Source organism: Coturnix japonica, chromosome 5 (assembly GCF_054131305.1).
Source record: "Coturnix japonica strain WE chromosome 5, WE-NBRP24, whole genome shotgun sequence".
NCBI classification, from domain to species: domain Eukaryota; kingdom Metazoa; phylum Chordata; class Aves; order Galliformes; family Phasianidae; genus Coturnix; species Coturnix japonica.
The window spans coordinates 54,351,994-54,368,078 of record NC_140667.1 but is presented as its reverse complement, the minus strand read 5'-3'; positions in this window follow the sequence as shown (position 1 = coordinate 54,368,078).

The window sequence follows — 16,085 nt, the reverse complement described above, 5'->3', positions numbered from 1 at the left end:
TTCATTCGATCCAGATAGTTTCAACATTTGAGACAGACGTTAAAGTCCTTGCAGCTCTGCATTACAGCAGCAGCAGCAAGGGCTGGCAATGATCTTGCTAAGATCTTTGCGTTTTCGAAGGGCTAAGGGCCAGAGTTTGGTTGTTGCATTAGGGCTGCATTGTAAGCGAGCCACCATTTTGTGATTTTTCCCTAAGAAGAAACAGAATCTGACTTTAGATTCACCGCTGGGCTTATATTGCTGAGCATGACTCTTATGGTATGGGAGCACAACAGAGAACATGCAGGCAGATCAACACCAGGGGTGACTTGTCCAGGACCCTGAAGGTATCTTCTTTGGTGGTGCTCAAGAACTGTTTAGATGCAGCACTGATGGACATGGTTTAGTGGGCAAATGGTGATAGGTGGATGGTTAGACTGGATGATGTTAGAGGTCTTCCCCAATCTTGGTAATTGTGTGACTCTATGATTCTACCTCTGTTTGCAGCACCTTCTCCTGGTTCCAGTCCCTTTGGCAATGCTGATTTTTCTCTTTCTCTTCCTGCTTGCTGTGTGCTTGCATCTGATAACAGCCTTTGGACAGAACGTTTGCCCAGGCCAGGCCAGGACACATGGAAGGACAGGAGATTTATCAGCCTGCATTAGGCAGGTGCATCCATCAGCAGATTTGCTGCTCTGCCTGCGAGCCCCGAGGAGCAACGCGATGTGCTGGAGCTGCTGACCGACGCAATGGAGAAATTAATGGGAGCACTCAGAGTTGCATGCCCTCTCCCTAGGTCCAAGGGAAAAATGTAATTGAGAAAGGAAAGGAAAGATGACGGAGAGGTATTGTCACTTGTAAGCCCAAACTGCAGTTTCTCTTACAGCTGCAGGAGTTTCAGAGTAGAGGAAATAATAGGCGTTTCCAGACCCTCTAATGAAAACGCCACTCATCCAAAGGGAGATACTCAAAAAACTTAACAATATCCCTGTTGAGATATACTACAGGAGTGGAGTGTCTGGGCTGCTGATAATTTTAATCTGTCTCCCATCTGAAATACTTTATTGCATTTTTAGAGGCTCCTTTAAAAGCTGAGAAGGTAGTGCTGCTAGAGAGGCCTTTTATGTCTCAGGTTGTCTTATGCTAAGCAGTAAGATATGTTTAGGTTGTTATTTTACCTTGCGTTTTTACTGGGGGTGATGACAATTTCTGTGTTCTGCTAAATTGTAAACCAGCCTCCCATAATGCTGAAGTGCTTGTAGTAAGAGGCTTAGCTAAACACTGCATAGCAGTGGAATTGCAAAGTATATTTTAAACGTTCCCCTGGAATGTTATTTCTTCTGTGCCAGACAGAGGTGCTTAGTTTGTCCTTGTACATTTTTTTCCTACTTTCCAAGCTGCCAAGTGGCAATATTCATGCAGGGACCTTTACTGTTCTTTTCTATTTGCTTTAAAATAAGCAGACCATAGTCGGCTGCAGAGCCATGGGCTTTAAAAGATGAAAAGTGGGGGATAAGCACAACTCTGCGGGTTACATTTACTTGTTCCATTTTGCTTCCTTCAGCACCAGAAGAATTAGTAAACTGCTTTTGAAAGCCATGGTTATGACCTTTGTGTCCTTATCAATTAAATAATTAATTGCTGCTGCATTGATCTCACAGTGCCACATCTCCACAGCTCTCAAACACTCCAGGGTTAGTGACCCCAGCACTTCCTTTGGCCAAAAGTGACCAAATATACCACAGGATTTCAAACGCAATTCTGCTGCCATCACTACTCCTGAAGCACAGGACCCAGTAGCAAATTGGTTTATTTTGGGCCAGTGGGATTTAGGCAAGCAATGTGTGGATGAGGATGGATGCAAACTGCATCATCTGGGAGAAGTATGCTCTTCCCTACTGGAATATTTTACGTACTTCATTTGGTTTCACATCTATGGGAAAGAAAGATGGTAACAGGGAAGATTTTTCAGTGTCGTGGGATATTTGAGAGCCTGGTTCTAATTCTCAGGATAAGCCTTTCCATCATCTTTAGTAGATATTAGATTATCATAGAATGGCTTGGGTTGGAAAGGACCTCAAAGATCATCCAGTTTCAAGCCCCCTGCTGTGTGCAGGGTCACCAACCATCAGACCAGGCTGCTCAGAGCCAAGAACAAGGGATTCTGGCAGTGAGTACTATGCAAACTGCACTGAGGGTATCTGGAGAACATTGACCTCATAACGAATCCCTGTACAGAGCTCCCTGGACATCGGTGGGACACCCATCTGAACATCAAGACCCACAACAGGGAGTAGGTATCTGGGAGTAAACCCTGGGAAAGCATTAAGTGTCCATCGATCCTTGAAGGCTGTTTGGAAGCCCAGCTGAGAGCAGCCTGGGTTCTGAAATCAGGGCTTACAGAAAGAATTATAACTCTTTGAAACAGAGTCTTTTCCAGGTTTGGATTAATCCTGTTTAACTTTACTGAGCTGTGTTCCTGTACACTGGATAGCAATCAAGTAAAAACTTCTAATCACCAAATACCCCTAAAAAGACATAATATGGAGGAATGAGCACGTGCAAAGGATGTGGAGTTTCTCATAATTTTACTCTGAAGAAATGGGTCTCTACTGCACGGGATCCTGAATTCTTTACCAGAAAGGGGAATATTTGCTTAACAGCATTTGAAAAATCTCAGATTCTTTAGTGTTGTATTTGAGTTTGGAGATGGAAGATCCTAGAAATGAAATTGCATATTTAGAGGCTCATAGATAATGTATTTCCCATCAGGATTTTGCTATTTAAGGAGCTGAGCGATTATCCAAAGCCTTTTGATAACCAAGTTCAGATCAGTCTTTAACATGTAAAGGAGATGTTTAAATTGCAGCAACAAGTGAAGCCCTGGCTCCATCTACCAAGGGCTTTGGAAATTCAGTTCCTGGATCTCAGTTTTGCAACTTGGATCCATCAACTACAGCTGAAATTACAGACATAATTATTGCTGTAATGCAATGTAATATAGCACTCTAATACAGTCAGCATCCAAGTTCTCTATTAGATGTGAATGAATAAGCAATGATAAATATGCTGTTGCATGATTATTAGGAGCACTGAATGTGAAGACACACTATCAAGATTTTACTGTAATACTGGAAGAGAATGGATATGATTCCCAGAGGAATAATTGTAATGAGGGAAATAAAGGTTTTAAAACTGTACAGAACTGATTTGTTGTGGCTATTTTGTTCCTTTTACTAAACTCTGCTCTTTTTTTTGCAAATTCTTGTGGTTTTGTATACACAGACTGAAGTATGTTATTAACCGCTGGGCTGCCCAAGTAATTATGCTTATTTTTGGCACTATATTTCACTTTAATTAAGAACTGTTTGCATTTTCAGTGCATGCAGATGCCAAAAGTTTGCCTTTTTAATTAAAAGTAAAAAGCAAACTAAGCTGTTCTGTGAGGAATGTGAATGAAGCTCTAATGAACAGGGAAAGACGGAGAAGAAGTTCAGACCCGGTGAACTTTAATGCCAGTGGTGCAAAATGTAACTAATTATACAACAATTGATTGTTTGCCGTGTACAATCAGCTACAAACCTATTTGCCAAATAGACTGACGAGATAAACAAATCTCTCCTCTTGTTCATTGCAGCCACTGAAATTCTGTGTCTCAGCTAGGTGCAAGGAAAGGCCACACCTTGGATAGTGATAGGACAAGGGGGAATGGTTTGAAACTGAGACAGAGGAGGTTTAGGTTGGATCTTAGGAGGAAGTTTTTCCCCCAGAGGGTGGTGACGCACTGTTCACATGTTGCCCAAGGAGGCTGTGGATGCCCCATCCCTGCAGGCATTCAAGGCCAGGCTGGATGTGGCTCTGGGCAGCCTGGGCTGCTGGTTGGTGACCCTACACACAGCAGGAGGTTGGGACTGGATGAGCATTGTGGGCCTTTTCAGTCAAGGTCATTCTATGATTCTATGACCTTTGGGCTGTAAATAAGTGGTGGAGAACCCACGTGATCCTTTTTTTCCAGAAGGGAGAAATGGAATTGCATGGGATATTCCCTAGGAGCAAATATTGGTCACAGCAGCCTCTTCTGGGACTCATCTATGACAACTCATGTCGGAGTTTCCACTTATGTGTCTTGACATATTTGTTCAGTTAAATGTCTCTGAGTAAACAGAAGCTGTACAGGTTTCAGGAGTATATGTAAGATTATGGTACCTTCCAGAAACATTCTCCAAAATATCAGAATGGGGGGGAAAAAAACCATGTACTAATCCATTTTTATTCCATGCCACTTTGGGAAATGCTCTTGACATAAAGATGCACCCAAAGAGTGTCATCTTGAAGTACTCCAGGAATAACTTCAGCAAAGGAACGGGACAATATGTCTTAAAATTTGTGAGGACAGCTTGGAAATGCCCACATGTGGCATGAGTTGGTATTAGATCACTGTAATCGTGGGAAGAGCTGAATCTCATCCTTCCCAGTTCCTCCATATCTGCACAGAGTCAGAAGAGATATGAGCAGACCATCCAGCAAAACCTTCTACACTAAAACAAGACCAGCCCCTTGTAGACTAAGAGTTATTGCATTGAAAGACATTTCCAGTCTGTCTCAATTATGTACATTTGCTATCTCCTCCCACCACAAACTGTGTTCCCACCTGCTCATGACTTTCATCTCAATTTATTATCTTTTAAAACCCATTTCCTACTTTCCTTTCTAGGTTTCATCCACTGTTAAGTCATCACCCTTATGCAGGCAGACCTCCAGCACAATATACCTTTTTATAATGTCTCTACTGCCTGTATTAAGCAACAGAAACCAAGTGCAAATATCAAAGCATTTGCAAGTATTTGATTCCACAACCACTCTGACCAAGGTGCCTTCTGGGTCACTGAGCATCGCAGAATTGCTATGGTTAGAAAGTACCTCTAAGATCATCTAGTCATCATCAACCCACCAACACCATGCTCACTAACCCATATCCCTACACCTCTACATGTTTCTTGAATACCTCCAGGGATGACGACTCCACATTCTGAATATCATGGATGCTGGCAGAAAATACAGTGAAGATCAGTGGTAGAAAATAATTTATGAAACACAAATCCTTGAAAGGTGTGTAATCTTAGACTACAAAGAACTCTTCAGATGAGGTTTGAGACAGTAGTTCAGTCCTCCAACAGCATAAATGAGCTCTGTGAGCAAACAAGGAGCTGCTTTGGTATCTTAGAACCAGGAGGGATTTTCTCTGAATTCAATCTGTAGCTCAACATCCCTTCTCTAAAGGGAATCAGGGTCAGTGGTTGGAGAGGAAAACACAAAAGGTGTGAAAATCAGTGATATAGAGATGTATAAGTCAGTGGGGATACCCGTGTGTCTCACACAACAGCAAGAGGCTGCCGTCTGTCAAAGCATGAAGCTGAGACAGGCGTGCCAAAGTCTGTAACCAGTTTTGGTCCTTTAATGGCTTTTCCATAGGGGTGATGATAGGAGCCAGTTGTTTCAGTGGTCTAACAAATAAAGAATTAATTTATTTTTCAAAAAGATGTATGAAGCATCATTAAAATGGTGGTTTCTTACAATTTCGTGTTATATCTCATTCTCACTGTTTACCCACATACTATTTATCCCAAAAAAGTTGTTCAGGACTTTGAGGGTAAAGGTTTGGGTCCTTCCATTTTGCTGTTCTATCATTGCAGCATATGAGGATGACTAAAATGAAGTACCTTGGGGAAGAGGAACAGGGTGGAAGGAGGGATCTTGCAGTAAAATCCCCCTTTCTCTTCCAGACTCAGATATTCTATGTGGCTCCCATAGTATCCAGTAATAAGAAGATCCACCAGCGGAGCTTGCATCTGTCCTGGGTAGTGAATTCTTATGCATATATCACTCCTTGTTATATTTTCCAGCATTTTTAGATAGTTCAGCAGATTTCCAGATTTATCATCTTCATAACATTCTTGTACTACTTTCCAAAGCTGTAGAAACCAATAGCAACATTTGATAGCCGTGAAATCATATTTATGGGATCCATTAAAAACACTGCACTGGTAGTTAAATCTGGAACCTGACATAAGTGATGAAAGAATATTGGAGAAGTCCCCGTGGAGTAGCATATGTGGGCTATGCTCGTAGCATCAGGAAGCATCTGTCACAAATTTCAGCTCTCCCAAGCAGATCTAAGCCGACATTAGCATTGAGGATCCAAGGCACATCCAAGAAAGTGTGTGCAAAGATGGGCTTTTAAATGATGGTTGAATTCCCACTGTAGCAGCAGACTTTGACTTGAATATGATGTAGAAACTGTACTGCAGGTCGGAACATTCTTTCCAAGCCAGAAGTGAGGCTACTTCCAACTGATGATGGCGTACTTTGGATCAGATCAAGAAGGAAGTGCTGCAAGTATTGATCTGCAGTCAGCTGCAGCAGTCACTTTAAATATGGAGTAAGCACATTTTTCACTCCTAAAGTTTCTGTTTTAGTGATTCCTCAGCAAATCAGAACACCAACAGCACTAGCACAAAAGCTTACTACCTTATTCTCTGCCTCCTGGGAGCTAGAGGCCCCACAGAATGAATTTAAGCTTAGTGATCAGAAGCTTGCCCTCCAGAATGCTGCCTTGTTGCCTCCCGGAGGTCATTCCTAGACCACTGCACTCAAGAAGATCTAGGAAAGCTGGAGGGTGAACCAGCCCTTCAAAATCTCTGAGCCCATTTTCCGACCTGGGAATAATAAGAGAGATCTTTTTGTAGGAGAACGAAAACAGAACTTTTAACAGAAGTGCAAAGGAAGGAAACCTTCTGATGTCTGCCACGAAAGCTCACAGCAGGTCCCCTCCTGATGGGCTCACATTCCCCTGATGGCACAAAGCAAATGGCTCTATGACCTGATTCCTTTCAGCACTTCAGTGAGGGGCCACAGCAGGGAGAAGTTTCTGTTTTATTGTAATCACTGCTCTTATCCTCTTTCTCTCTAGCTGGGACATTGCTGGCTTTCTAAGCTATCCAACCCTAGGCAACAATTTCCCGAGTTATTAGCTCTTAGCAAACATTTTACTTGCTTGCCCAGGGTAAAGTCAGAAAAGGTTTTTAAAGCATGTGCCAAGTGTTTTTAGTGGCACAAGATGCTGACCTCATGTAAGGCTGTTCTGGACACCACACGTCTTCATTCCTGACCACAAGATGCCATGGTGTAAGCTGCCAGGGGATGCTGGACCTCAACCTCTCTACTCTTTTGGCCTTATGGAAATGAGTAGCACAAAAGGCAGGGCAGAAGTGCTTCAAATCTCACCCTTCCCAAACTACACACTGAGCAAAGCCCAATCCCAGCAGTGCCAGAAGTGGGTTTGTGTGTTGCATAGTCTGCGTGGAAGTCTGCACATTAGTGACTACGATGACTGAATCCTATGGTGTGGGTCCTTTACTTGACCTGGACTGGACACTTCCAGCTCTTCATAGAATCATAGAATTGCTCAGGTTGGAAAAGACCTTCAGGATCATCAAGTCCAATCAAAATGACTTCACGCAGAGGGCAGTGAGGCTCTGGCACAGGCTGCCCAAACAAGCTGTGGATGCCCATCCCTTGGAGGCGTTTAAGGTCAGGCTTGACGGATTCCTGGGCAGTCTGATCTGGTGGGATGCAGCCCTGCCAATGGCAGGAGGTTGGATCTGGATGATCTTTGAGGTCCCTTCCAAATAAAGCCTTTCTATAATTCTATGGCACTTCATTAACTGGAGGGGTGAGTTAATGGCAACCACATTCTCTTCCTTCTAAATCTGTTTCTTACCGATGTTTTGTTTGAAGTGCACATATTCTCTTTATATTTGTATAAACCTCCAGCACAAATCCTTCTAGAATGTATTCAAAGGCATTAGCAAGGGACTTAACACGAATATGTTTGCTTACCTCTTATCTGCGTGTTTCTGATTCCTTTACACTGCTAATGTGCTCTTAATTTATTTTGCTTGCTTGTTTGGCTGCAGCTCATCCTTTTGTTCAATGACAGTTATGTTGGTTCTGAACTCCAACGCCTGCCTTGACCTCAGCCAGATACTGATGCTTTCCTCACCTCTTCGATTGTTAACCACTGTTACTGTTGCACCGAATCAAGGTCTCAAGCCTTTCGTGGGATGCTCTGACAACAAACGTCTGCTTAATTCAGGCCTAAAAATCAGGTGGGGTTGAGCCTCCCATCCACCTGCTATGGCTGGAGTGTCTGCAGCCTGGAATAAGCTTTATTACTGTATGTCAGCCTCCAAGCTCCATCTGAGCTCCAAAGCTCATACGTTTTATGATACTGCATATTGTTGCTACTAAAATCTCATTCTATCTTTCTAGTTACCTCATCCCGCTGTGGAATAATGTGTAGTGTTAATGACATGGCAGTGGTAGTAAAACGACCCTATGATGATTTAAAGCAAAAACAACCTCCCTCCACCCCAAAAGCCTTCTAAATGGCACTTACTTTTATGACAGATTGCTCATTCACTTATTAAACATTTATTGTTTCCTCAATAAAAGTAATCTTAGATGTATTCAATTATTAATATAAATAAGGCACAGAACTGGAAACAGAAGCAATCTCATTTTCTTTTTGGTATTAATCTTCTCTCTTATTCAACCACCACAAGAGCAGAGGGGGAAAAAATCATTCAGATTGACTAGAAAACAAACACAAGAAAAGCAAAATTCTTATCTGTATCTGTGTCAGGGAATAAAGAATTAAAACTCCTTGGAAACGTGTAATATTTCCCAATGTGTGGTGGGATATTGTCAGCTTGGTGTGGCTCTTGAAACCTGAAGCTCTCACAACTGTTCAGCAAGGGCTGCACAGAGGGAATGCAGAATAGGACTGAGGCTGCTCTGTGCTGTAGGTGTATGAACACACACACACACACACACACAGGAATGTGTGCAGATGGCACCAAGCTGAGTGGTGAAGCTGATGTGACAGAAGGAAAGGATGCTATCCAAAGGGGCCTAGATAGCACTGAGAAGTGGACTCAGGTGAACCTAATGAGGTTCAATAAGGCCACGTTCAAAGTGTTGCCCTTGTGTCAGGGCAATCCCAGATGTGTATAGACTGGGCAAAGAACTCCTGGAGAGCAGCCCTGCTGAGAAGGACTGGGGGTTCTGGTGGATGATAGCCCAGAAAGCCAACCATACCCTGGGCTGTGTCCAAAGCAGCATAGCCAGCAGGGTGAAGGAGGTGATCCTGCCCCTCTGCTCTGTGCTGTGGCACCTCACCTGGAGCACTGCATCGAGATGGGGAGTCCTCAGTACAGGAGAGACATGGAGCTGTTGGAGTGCATCCAAAGGATGGTCACAAAAATGGTCCCAGGGATGGAACACCTCTCCTACAAGGATAGACTGAGAGAGGTGGGGCAGCCTGGAGAAGAGAAGGCAGCGAGAATATAATTGTTTTACATTTAGGTAGAAAAAGCTATTTATTCATGATTTTCCCACTGTATTCTTCCCTCTAGTTTGCAAAAATCTCTTACAGAGGTAAAAAATACTTGGAGGATAGGAAGGGAAGGAGATCTTCAAGCTCTATGATTTCTGAAGTAGGCAGAATGAAAGGAAACAATGCAATATGAGAAATGAATAGAAAGAAATCATGGCCTGTTTGTTCTAGTAACCCCATGCCAGAGAATGGGGTCATTGTATAAACAACTGAATGGGGTGAAAAAGTGTCCTGACAAAGGAAGAAATAGAAGGGATAAACATGGGAACCCCGGGATTTGTGCTGCCCTGGGTATTTCGTACAAAATGATAATTATGAATGGCTAAACTTGTGAAAAAAAACGCAGATGTATAGGAAAATGGAAGCTATTAATTCTGCTTTTATTTTATTTATAAGCCTATTTGGGATTTTACTGATATTCAGAGGATTGCTGAAAATGGTCAGGTTTTTCCTGCTATTTTTCAGCTGCTAACCATCAGATTCTTTTTCAGATTCTGATGTTGAAGCCATATTCACATCTATACTCATTTAGCATGAGTAAAAAGAGACAAAACTTGTGTTTTATTTCACTAGCATTGCATTATTTATGGAGTAAGATCTCTCTCACTTCAAAGTCGGACACCAGTTCATTGGGATTTAACCATATATTTAACTTTATATATCACGAATAAACCCCTAAGTGAACTGAATTACTGGACAGCCATGAACTACCAATACACAGTGCTGGTGAATGTGGACCTCGTTCACTGTTGTAGATTAGAGTGCAGGAACAATCAGCTCTTCAATAAATGTATTCTGGGCATCATTCTGAGACAAAACGTGCTGATTTTACTTCTCACTGTTTAAAGATTTGCTTGATAAATCTATCTATATTTAAACATATGCATTTATGTAGCAGAAGTAACAACACTGTCAAAGCAGTAAGGGCACTGAAGACCAGAAGAATTTTTCCATCTATTACCAGGGGATGTACAGAAGAATAGGAGCTCTCTGGGAGTATAGTATGATATATTATTTTTCCCAAAGTAGCACAGCTCAGTGACACAAATCACAAAAGCAGCACTGTGTGCCAACCTGTCCATCACCACCTGCCTTCAGGATGATGCCACCAACAGTCCCAGCCGAGGCTGCCAGGCCCTGGAGCAGGTTGGCTGTGTGCAGGATGTGCCCTCGTCCATGCTTACCACATAGGGGCAGAGCAGAAGCAGCAGACCTTGAACCTTAGAGCACACCATTATTCAATAAGGACAATTCCACAAGCACTCATACTGCTAAAACTGTGTGTGCTCATGCTTATCACAGAATGACAGAATCGTACAATGGCTTGGGTTGGAAGGGACCCCAAGGATCACGAAGCTCCAACCCCCCACCACAGGCAGGGCCACCAACCTCCACATTGATACCAGCCCAGGCTGCCCAGGGCCCCATCCAACCTGGCCTTGAACACCTCCAGGGATGGACGGGGCATCCACAGCCTCTCTGGGCAGCTGTTCCAGCACCTCACCGCTCTCACAGTAAAGAACTTCCCCTGACATCCAACCTCAATCTTCTCTCCTTCAATTTAAAACCATGTCCCCTTGTCCTGCTGTTATCTACCCTTTCAACAAGTTGACTCCCCTCCTGTTTGTAGGCTCCTTTTAGGTAGTGGAAGGCTGCAATGAGGTCACACTGCAGCCTTCTCTTAGCAGCAGAAGAATCATGCTGAACATGCCCAGCTCCCTCAGCCTGTCTTTGTAGGGGAGGTGCTCCATCCCTCTGAGCATCTTTGTGGCCTCCTCTGGACCCTCTCCAAGAGCTCCCTGTCTTTCCTGTTTTGGGAACCCCAGACCTGGATGGTCAGAGGGACAATCACCTCCCTGTCCCTGCTGGCCACCACTCTGCTGATGGAGCCTGGAATGTTCATTTATGCTATTAGCTATCAAAAAACAACCAGCACCCAGCTGTGGCAATTAGCTGCTAGCAATCCCCTCCTAGCCTACAGCACTTTACTCAATCCACACTATAACTGTTATCATTTTTATTTTGTTGCTATTTTATCAATGCCAGCATATCGTTGTATCATATTATTTGACAAGTCCATGTGAAGGTGGAGAAGCAAACAGGGAAAAAGAAAACTGCAAAAAGAAAACAAACAAAAAAAGGAAAAGATAAAAATCTGTTGGAGTCAAATAGAGTTTTTATATTAGAACTGACTTAATCAGGTACATCATCTTTGAGGATTGGAGGAGGAAAAAATTGGTGAAATAAAGAATGCAGCTGTAGCTGTGTATGCATGGGCACTGCATTCGGAATTTAGCATGAGATCAGAAATTACTGAGAGCTCTTTGGAATGGGGAAAGTATACTGCACATCACAGCTGTGAATGGTGGAGGAATTTACCACTGCATGGGGTACACAGAGGTTTCTTATTCCCTACAAATGGTTTTACTGTCACAAAGAATATACTTAATCAACTTTGTAAGCTGAGGCATATCTTGAATTTCAAAATAATGGACTCAGATGCAGAGATGGGCAAAACCAAATAAGTCATGATCAGCAAACATGACATGTTTGTAACAGCTTAGAAATGTTACTGACGGATGAATTGCTTTGACTTCAGAGATAGTGGACTTAGAGGAAGCAACTAGAAGGATCACAATGCAGTACAGATTACATAAAAACCTGCTTTTTCTTCCCAGGTACCTAATTATCTAATTGCTTCCAAACAATAGAAGAATGTGCACAGAGAAATGGGCTCCACTCATGAGAATTGAGCATCTAAGCAGGGGGAAGCATTTTGCATTAACCTGAAAAGAGTGTTGTCCTTTTTGTACGGGCTCGACCAAAGTTACGCATCACCCGATTTCAGTTTGCAACAGATCATTTTATTATCTCCCATTATTATTCTTTGTTTTCTTTTTAATCATCGGTCGTGGCCTTTGAGTCGAGTATATTTTAAAATGCTGGTGGAATTCTTCATAAAGACAGAAGATCTCTCTTTATCTAATTGCCAGGATCAATTGGATGACCCTCTTATCAAACATGTCAGGACTCTTGTCAAGTCCGGATGCACAGCACATGCTGAGTGGCTTTGAATGGCACTTCCTCTGGGGAGCATGTGCTCCATGGGGTGCAGTATTTTGACTGTGAAAAACATGTGATAAAGATTTTCCCTTTGCTTTCTGTGCTAGGACATGCTGCTTTCCTTTCTTTGCATGAGTCGCGTATTTGTGGAGCTGTTTCTAACAGCTGATGGCTGGCTCATGCTGGGTTATGAAATGATTAAAGCAGCCTGGATTCTTTGGGCAATGATCAACTTCAGCAGAAAAGCACACAACTCATGGAGCTTGCCTTAAATTGCAGCTATAAAAATGATAAGACATTGGAATCGGTACTTTAAAGAATTCTTTGGAATGAAATACGAATCTATTCCAATGAAATAGCGGGGCTGTTTGAAGATGATGTGGACCCCATGTATTTTCGTTAACACCATCATCAGCTCTTTCAAGTCATATGAACAAGGCTGGAGAGACCAGTTCAGTATAATTGAATTTAAGGGAAGCCTACACACTGATTACAGGCATAGCAATAGAAGAGCAAAGCTACGGAGTATTTGTCTAATGAGTTTTCAAGGAATTGCTGTTGAAGCTGTTCTTCAAGGATGGTGGAAGACTGAAGGGAAAATGTATGTGACCAGTATTGAGAGTCTGACTGATAGCTCAGAGTGAAGAATCAAAGCCCATTAGAACAGCTACAAAACTGAGGGAAATGACAGAGGACTGTGAGGTGTTTCTTTATTATAGCTGTAGAAACATGTACTTGTTTCTGAGTGTAATTAGTTCAACAGATTACGTCTTAGCAGCAGAAGAATCAATGCCTGGGTCTGGCCTTCATTTAGGGAGAAAAACAGATAAGCTGCATTCCCCCTTCTCACATATCAATATGGCTTTATTTATTTTCTTGACTATGACAGTCTGCAAAGGCAAACATCCTTTTTGAAGTTAAAAATGATTCTGAAAGAGCAATCCAGTTTTACACTTCTGAATAATGCTAAATTCCCAGTGAAGAATATTGTACTCAATTTATTTTTCCATTTTTAAAAGAAAACGACATTTTTTCAGAGCTCCTTTGTAATATTCTTCACTAAAAAACCTCACAGATTATCTTCCAAGTTTTCCTCTCTGTTTTTATCTATAAATAGACAGAAAAAGATTCTCAGCCATCAAATAAAAGGGTGTGTTGCTATGGTATGCTAAATACGCATTTCAACAACTAAGCTGTGCTCTTGTTAACTTAAGCACCAGGCAAACTTCCAGCTGTTTATATGGCTGCCTGGACAGGAAGGGACAGTCAGTGGGGGGCTTGGGGGGGAGGGTGCATGGAGACTAACACCCTGATTTAATTAAAACCCAAGCAAGTAATTTGGTCTGAGGCACCTGGGAGAAGTATACTTGGCTGGAGAGAGGCCATGAGTGAACAAAGGGAGGAAATGAACTTCCAGCCCCATGCTATTCTCTCCATGCAGAGGTCAGTGAGGAGTGAGAACAGCCTGCAATGCATGCCTTGTAGCTTGATTTTGATCTTCCCCATCAGTAGGGTCCTCACTTGCTTGTTTGCCTAATTTGCACTAAATTAGGAAAAAGGTTTGTAACAAACAGCAGAGCAAAGACAGAACCTGGGAAACATTTGTGCTGCAGAGATGCAGACAATGAACACATCTTCATGGCCAGGGAGCTTATTTGGTTTTGAGTTTCTTTCCGAGGAGCAAGAAAAGGTTAAGCAAGCAAACAAACAACCAACAGAATGCTTTTGCTGATATAAATTCTGATCCAGGGCTGCACCATAATTGTTATAATTTGCACAATGCAGTCTGCTGTTTTGGATCATTTTAGTAGAAGGACTTGGGAAGATGGCAGACCAGACATCCATCTAGACTGCGGTTAATAGAGAACAACGCACACTTCAGCTGATTTATTGCTGGTAAGAGTATGTGCAATGGAAAGAAAGATGCTCTGCTTACTCATTATATAAAATATTGCCATTTTATCATACATAAAATAGCTTTTAAAGGTATTGCCTGAGAAAGGAGTGCATGCAGGACATTAGGCTAAACCTGTTTTGATCTTTAGTATTCATTTTGCAGTGGTGGGGGAGAATCTCAACACAGCACACCAGGAAAAACACATGGACAAAGAAGATCAGAAGGTTGTCTGGTCCATCACTCTCACCTGCAGGAGAATTGGCTCCTCCTATATCCTTCCTGACAGATGCATGGTAGGTGTTTTTCTTGGTAATCACTGGTGGAAGTTCTGCCACCTCCACAAGAAACCTTTTTAGGAATGATACCCATCCTGCCACTAGTCTGCTTCTCTAATGTCCAGAAATATCCTGTCTAGCTGAAGAAGTGACAAATTATACTCCTTTCTCCAAGGAAGTAAGAAGTAAATTTACAACCATTGGATGGACTCAGGCTGGATGTGGCTCTGGGCAGCCTGGTCTGGTGGTTGGCAACCCTGTACACAGCAAGGATTTGAAACGAGATGATCATTTTGGTCCTTTTCAAGCCAGGCCATTCTATGATTATACGATTTCCTTCAACATGTTTGATTTTAAGAATAACAGCAGTTCTTACATGAAATTCAGCACTAAATGAGTCATCCAGCTGACCTATCCGGATCAGTTCTCATAGCCCCAGTACTGCCTTTGCTCCTTTAGGCTGCTGATGGGTGACTGGTCTTCATCCCTCAGCTGATGTCCCCTGGACAACATATTACCTTGCCCCTAAGGCTTGGGTCTGTGAGATGACATTGAGGATCTTTTCCTCCTTTTCCAGAGTAGAGATTCTAGACCCACTGGGAATCCTCACTAGGTACTTCACAAACATCGTGATTTTAAGTGTATCAGGCATCCTTGTTGCCGGGGATGCTGATGAAGGTTTGCAAGTTTAATCAGCTGGAGATCTGGCACGGATCCTGTAAGGATCTGAAGCCAACTTACATTTCTCCACCTGTCTTTGTGTTTACAGCACCTTGGTGGCTTTTTTGGTAACTGACTGTCAGTGATTGCAGGCACCGTCCTGCAACAGAACTGAACCTTATCAGATTTCATCCATGCAATGTGACTTACTGCATTAATTCTCCCAGCAAACCAAAGATTTGCTGCTATATTTGGAAAAATAAAAATAAAAAAATAAAAAAAATCCAATGTGTTTTTTTTCCAATGGGAAATTGTAACAGAAGGGCTCTAGTTCTAGATCTAAAGCTGTAGAAACTGCCAAGATGAGCCTGCACTGTCCAAAGCAAATGTAAGACTCAGGAGGATTTGTGCCTCCAAAACCTTGATACTTCCATGTCATAGAATATACTCTGAGAGTTTCTATCTGTCCCTCCCTGGCTGTGTAACCACCACCACAGAAGAAAGCCTTCCCTGTGACTCTATGTTTTTCATAGAATCATAGAACCACAGAACGGTTTGAGTTGGAAGGGGCCCTTAAAGACCATCTGGTCCCACTCATTGCAATGAACAGGGACACCCACAGGTGCTCAGAGCCCATGTCCTGGCCTTGGATGTCTCCAGCAACAGAAGACATTATTATTTCTTTATTATTATTCTTATTGTGAGTGACTAATATGGGATAAATACCCAGTATGCACAGTCACTTGGTTCGGTG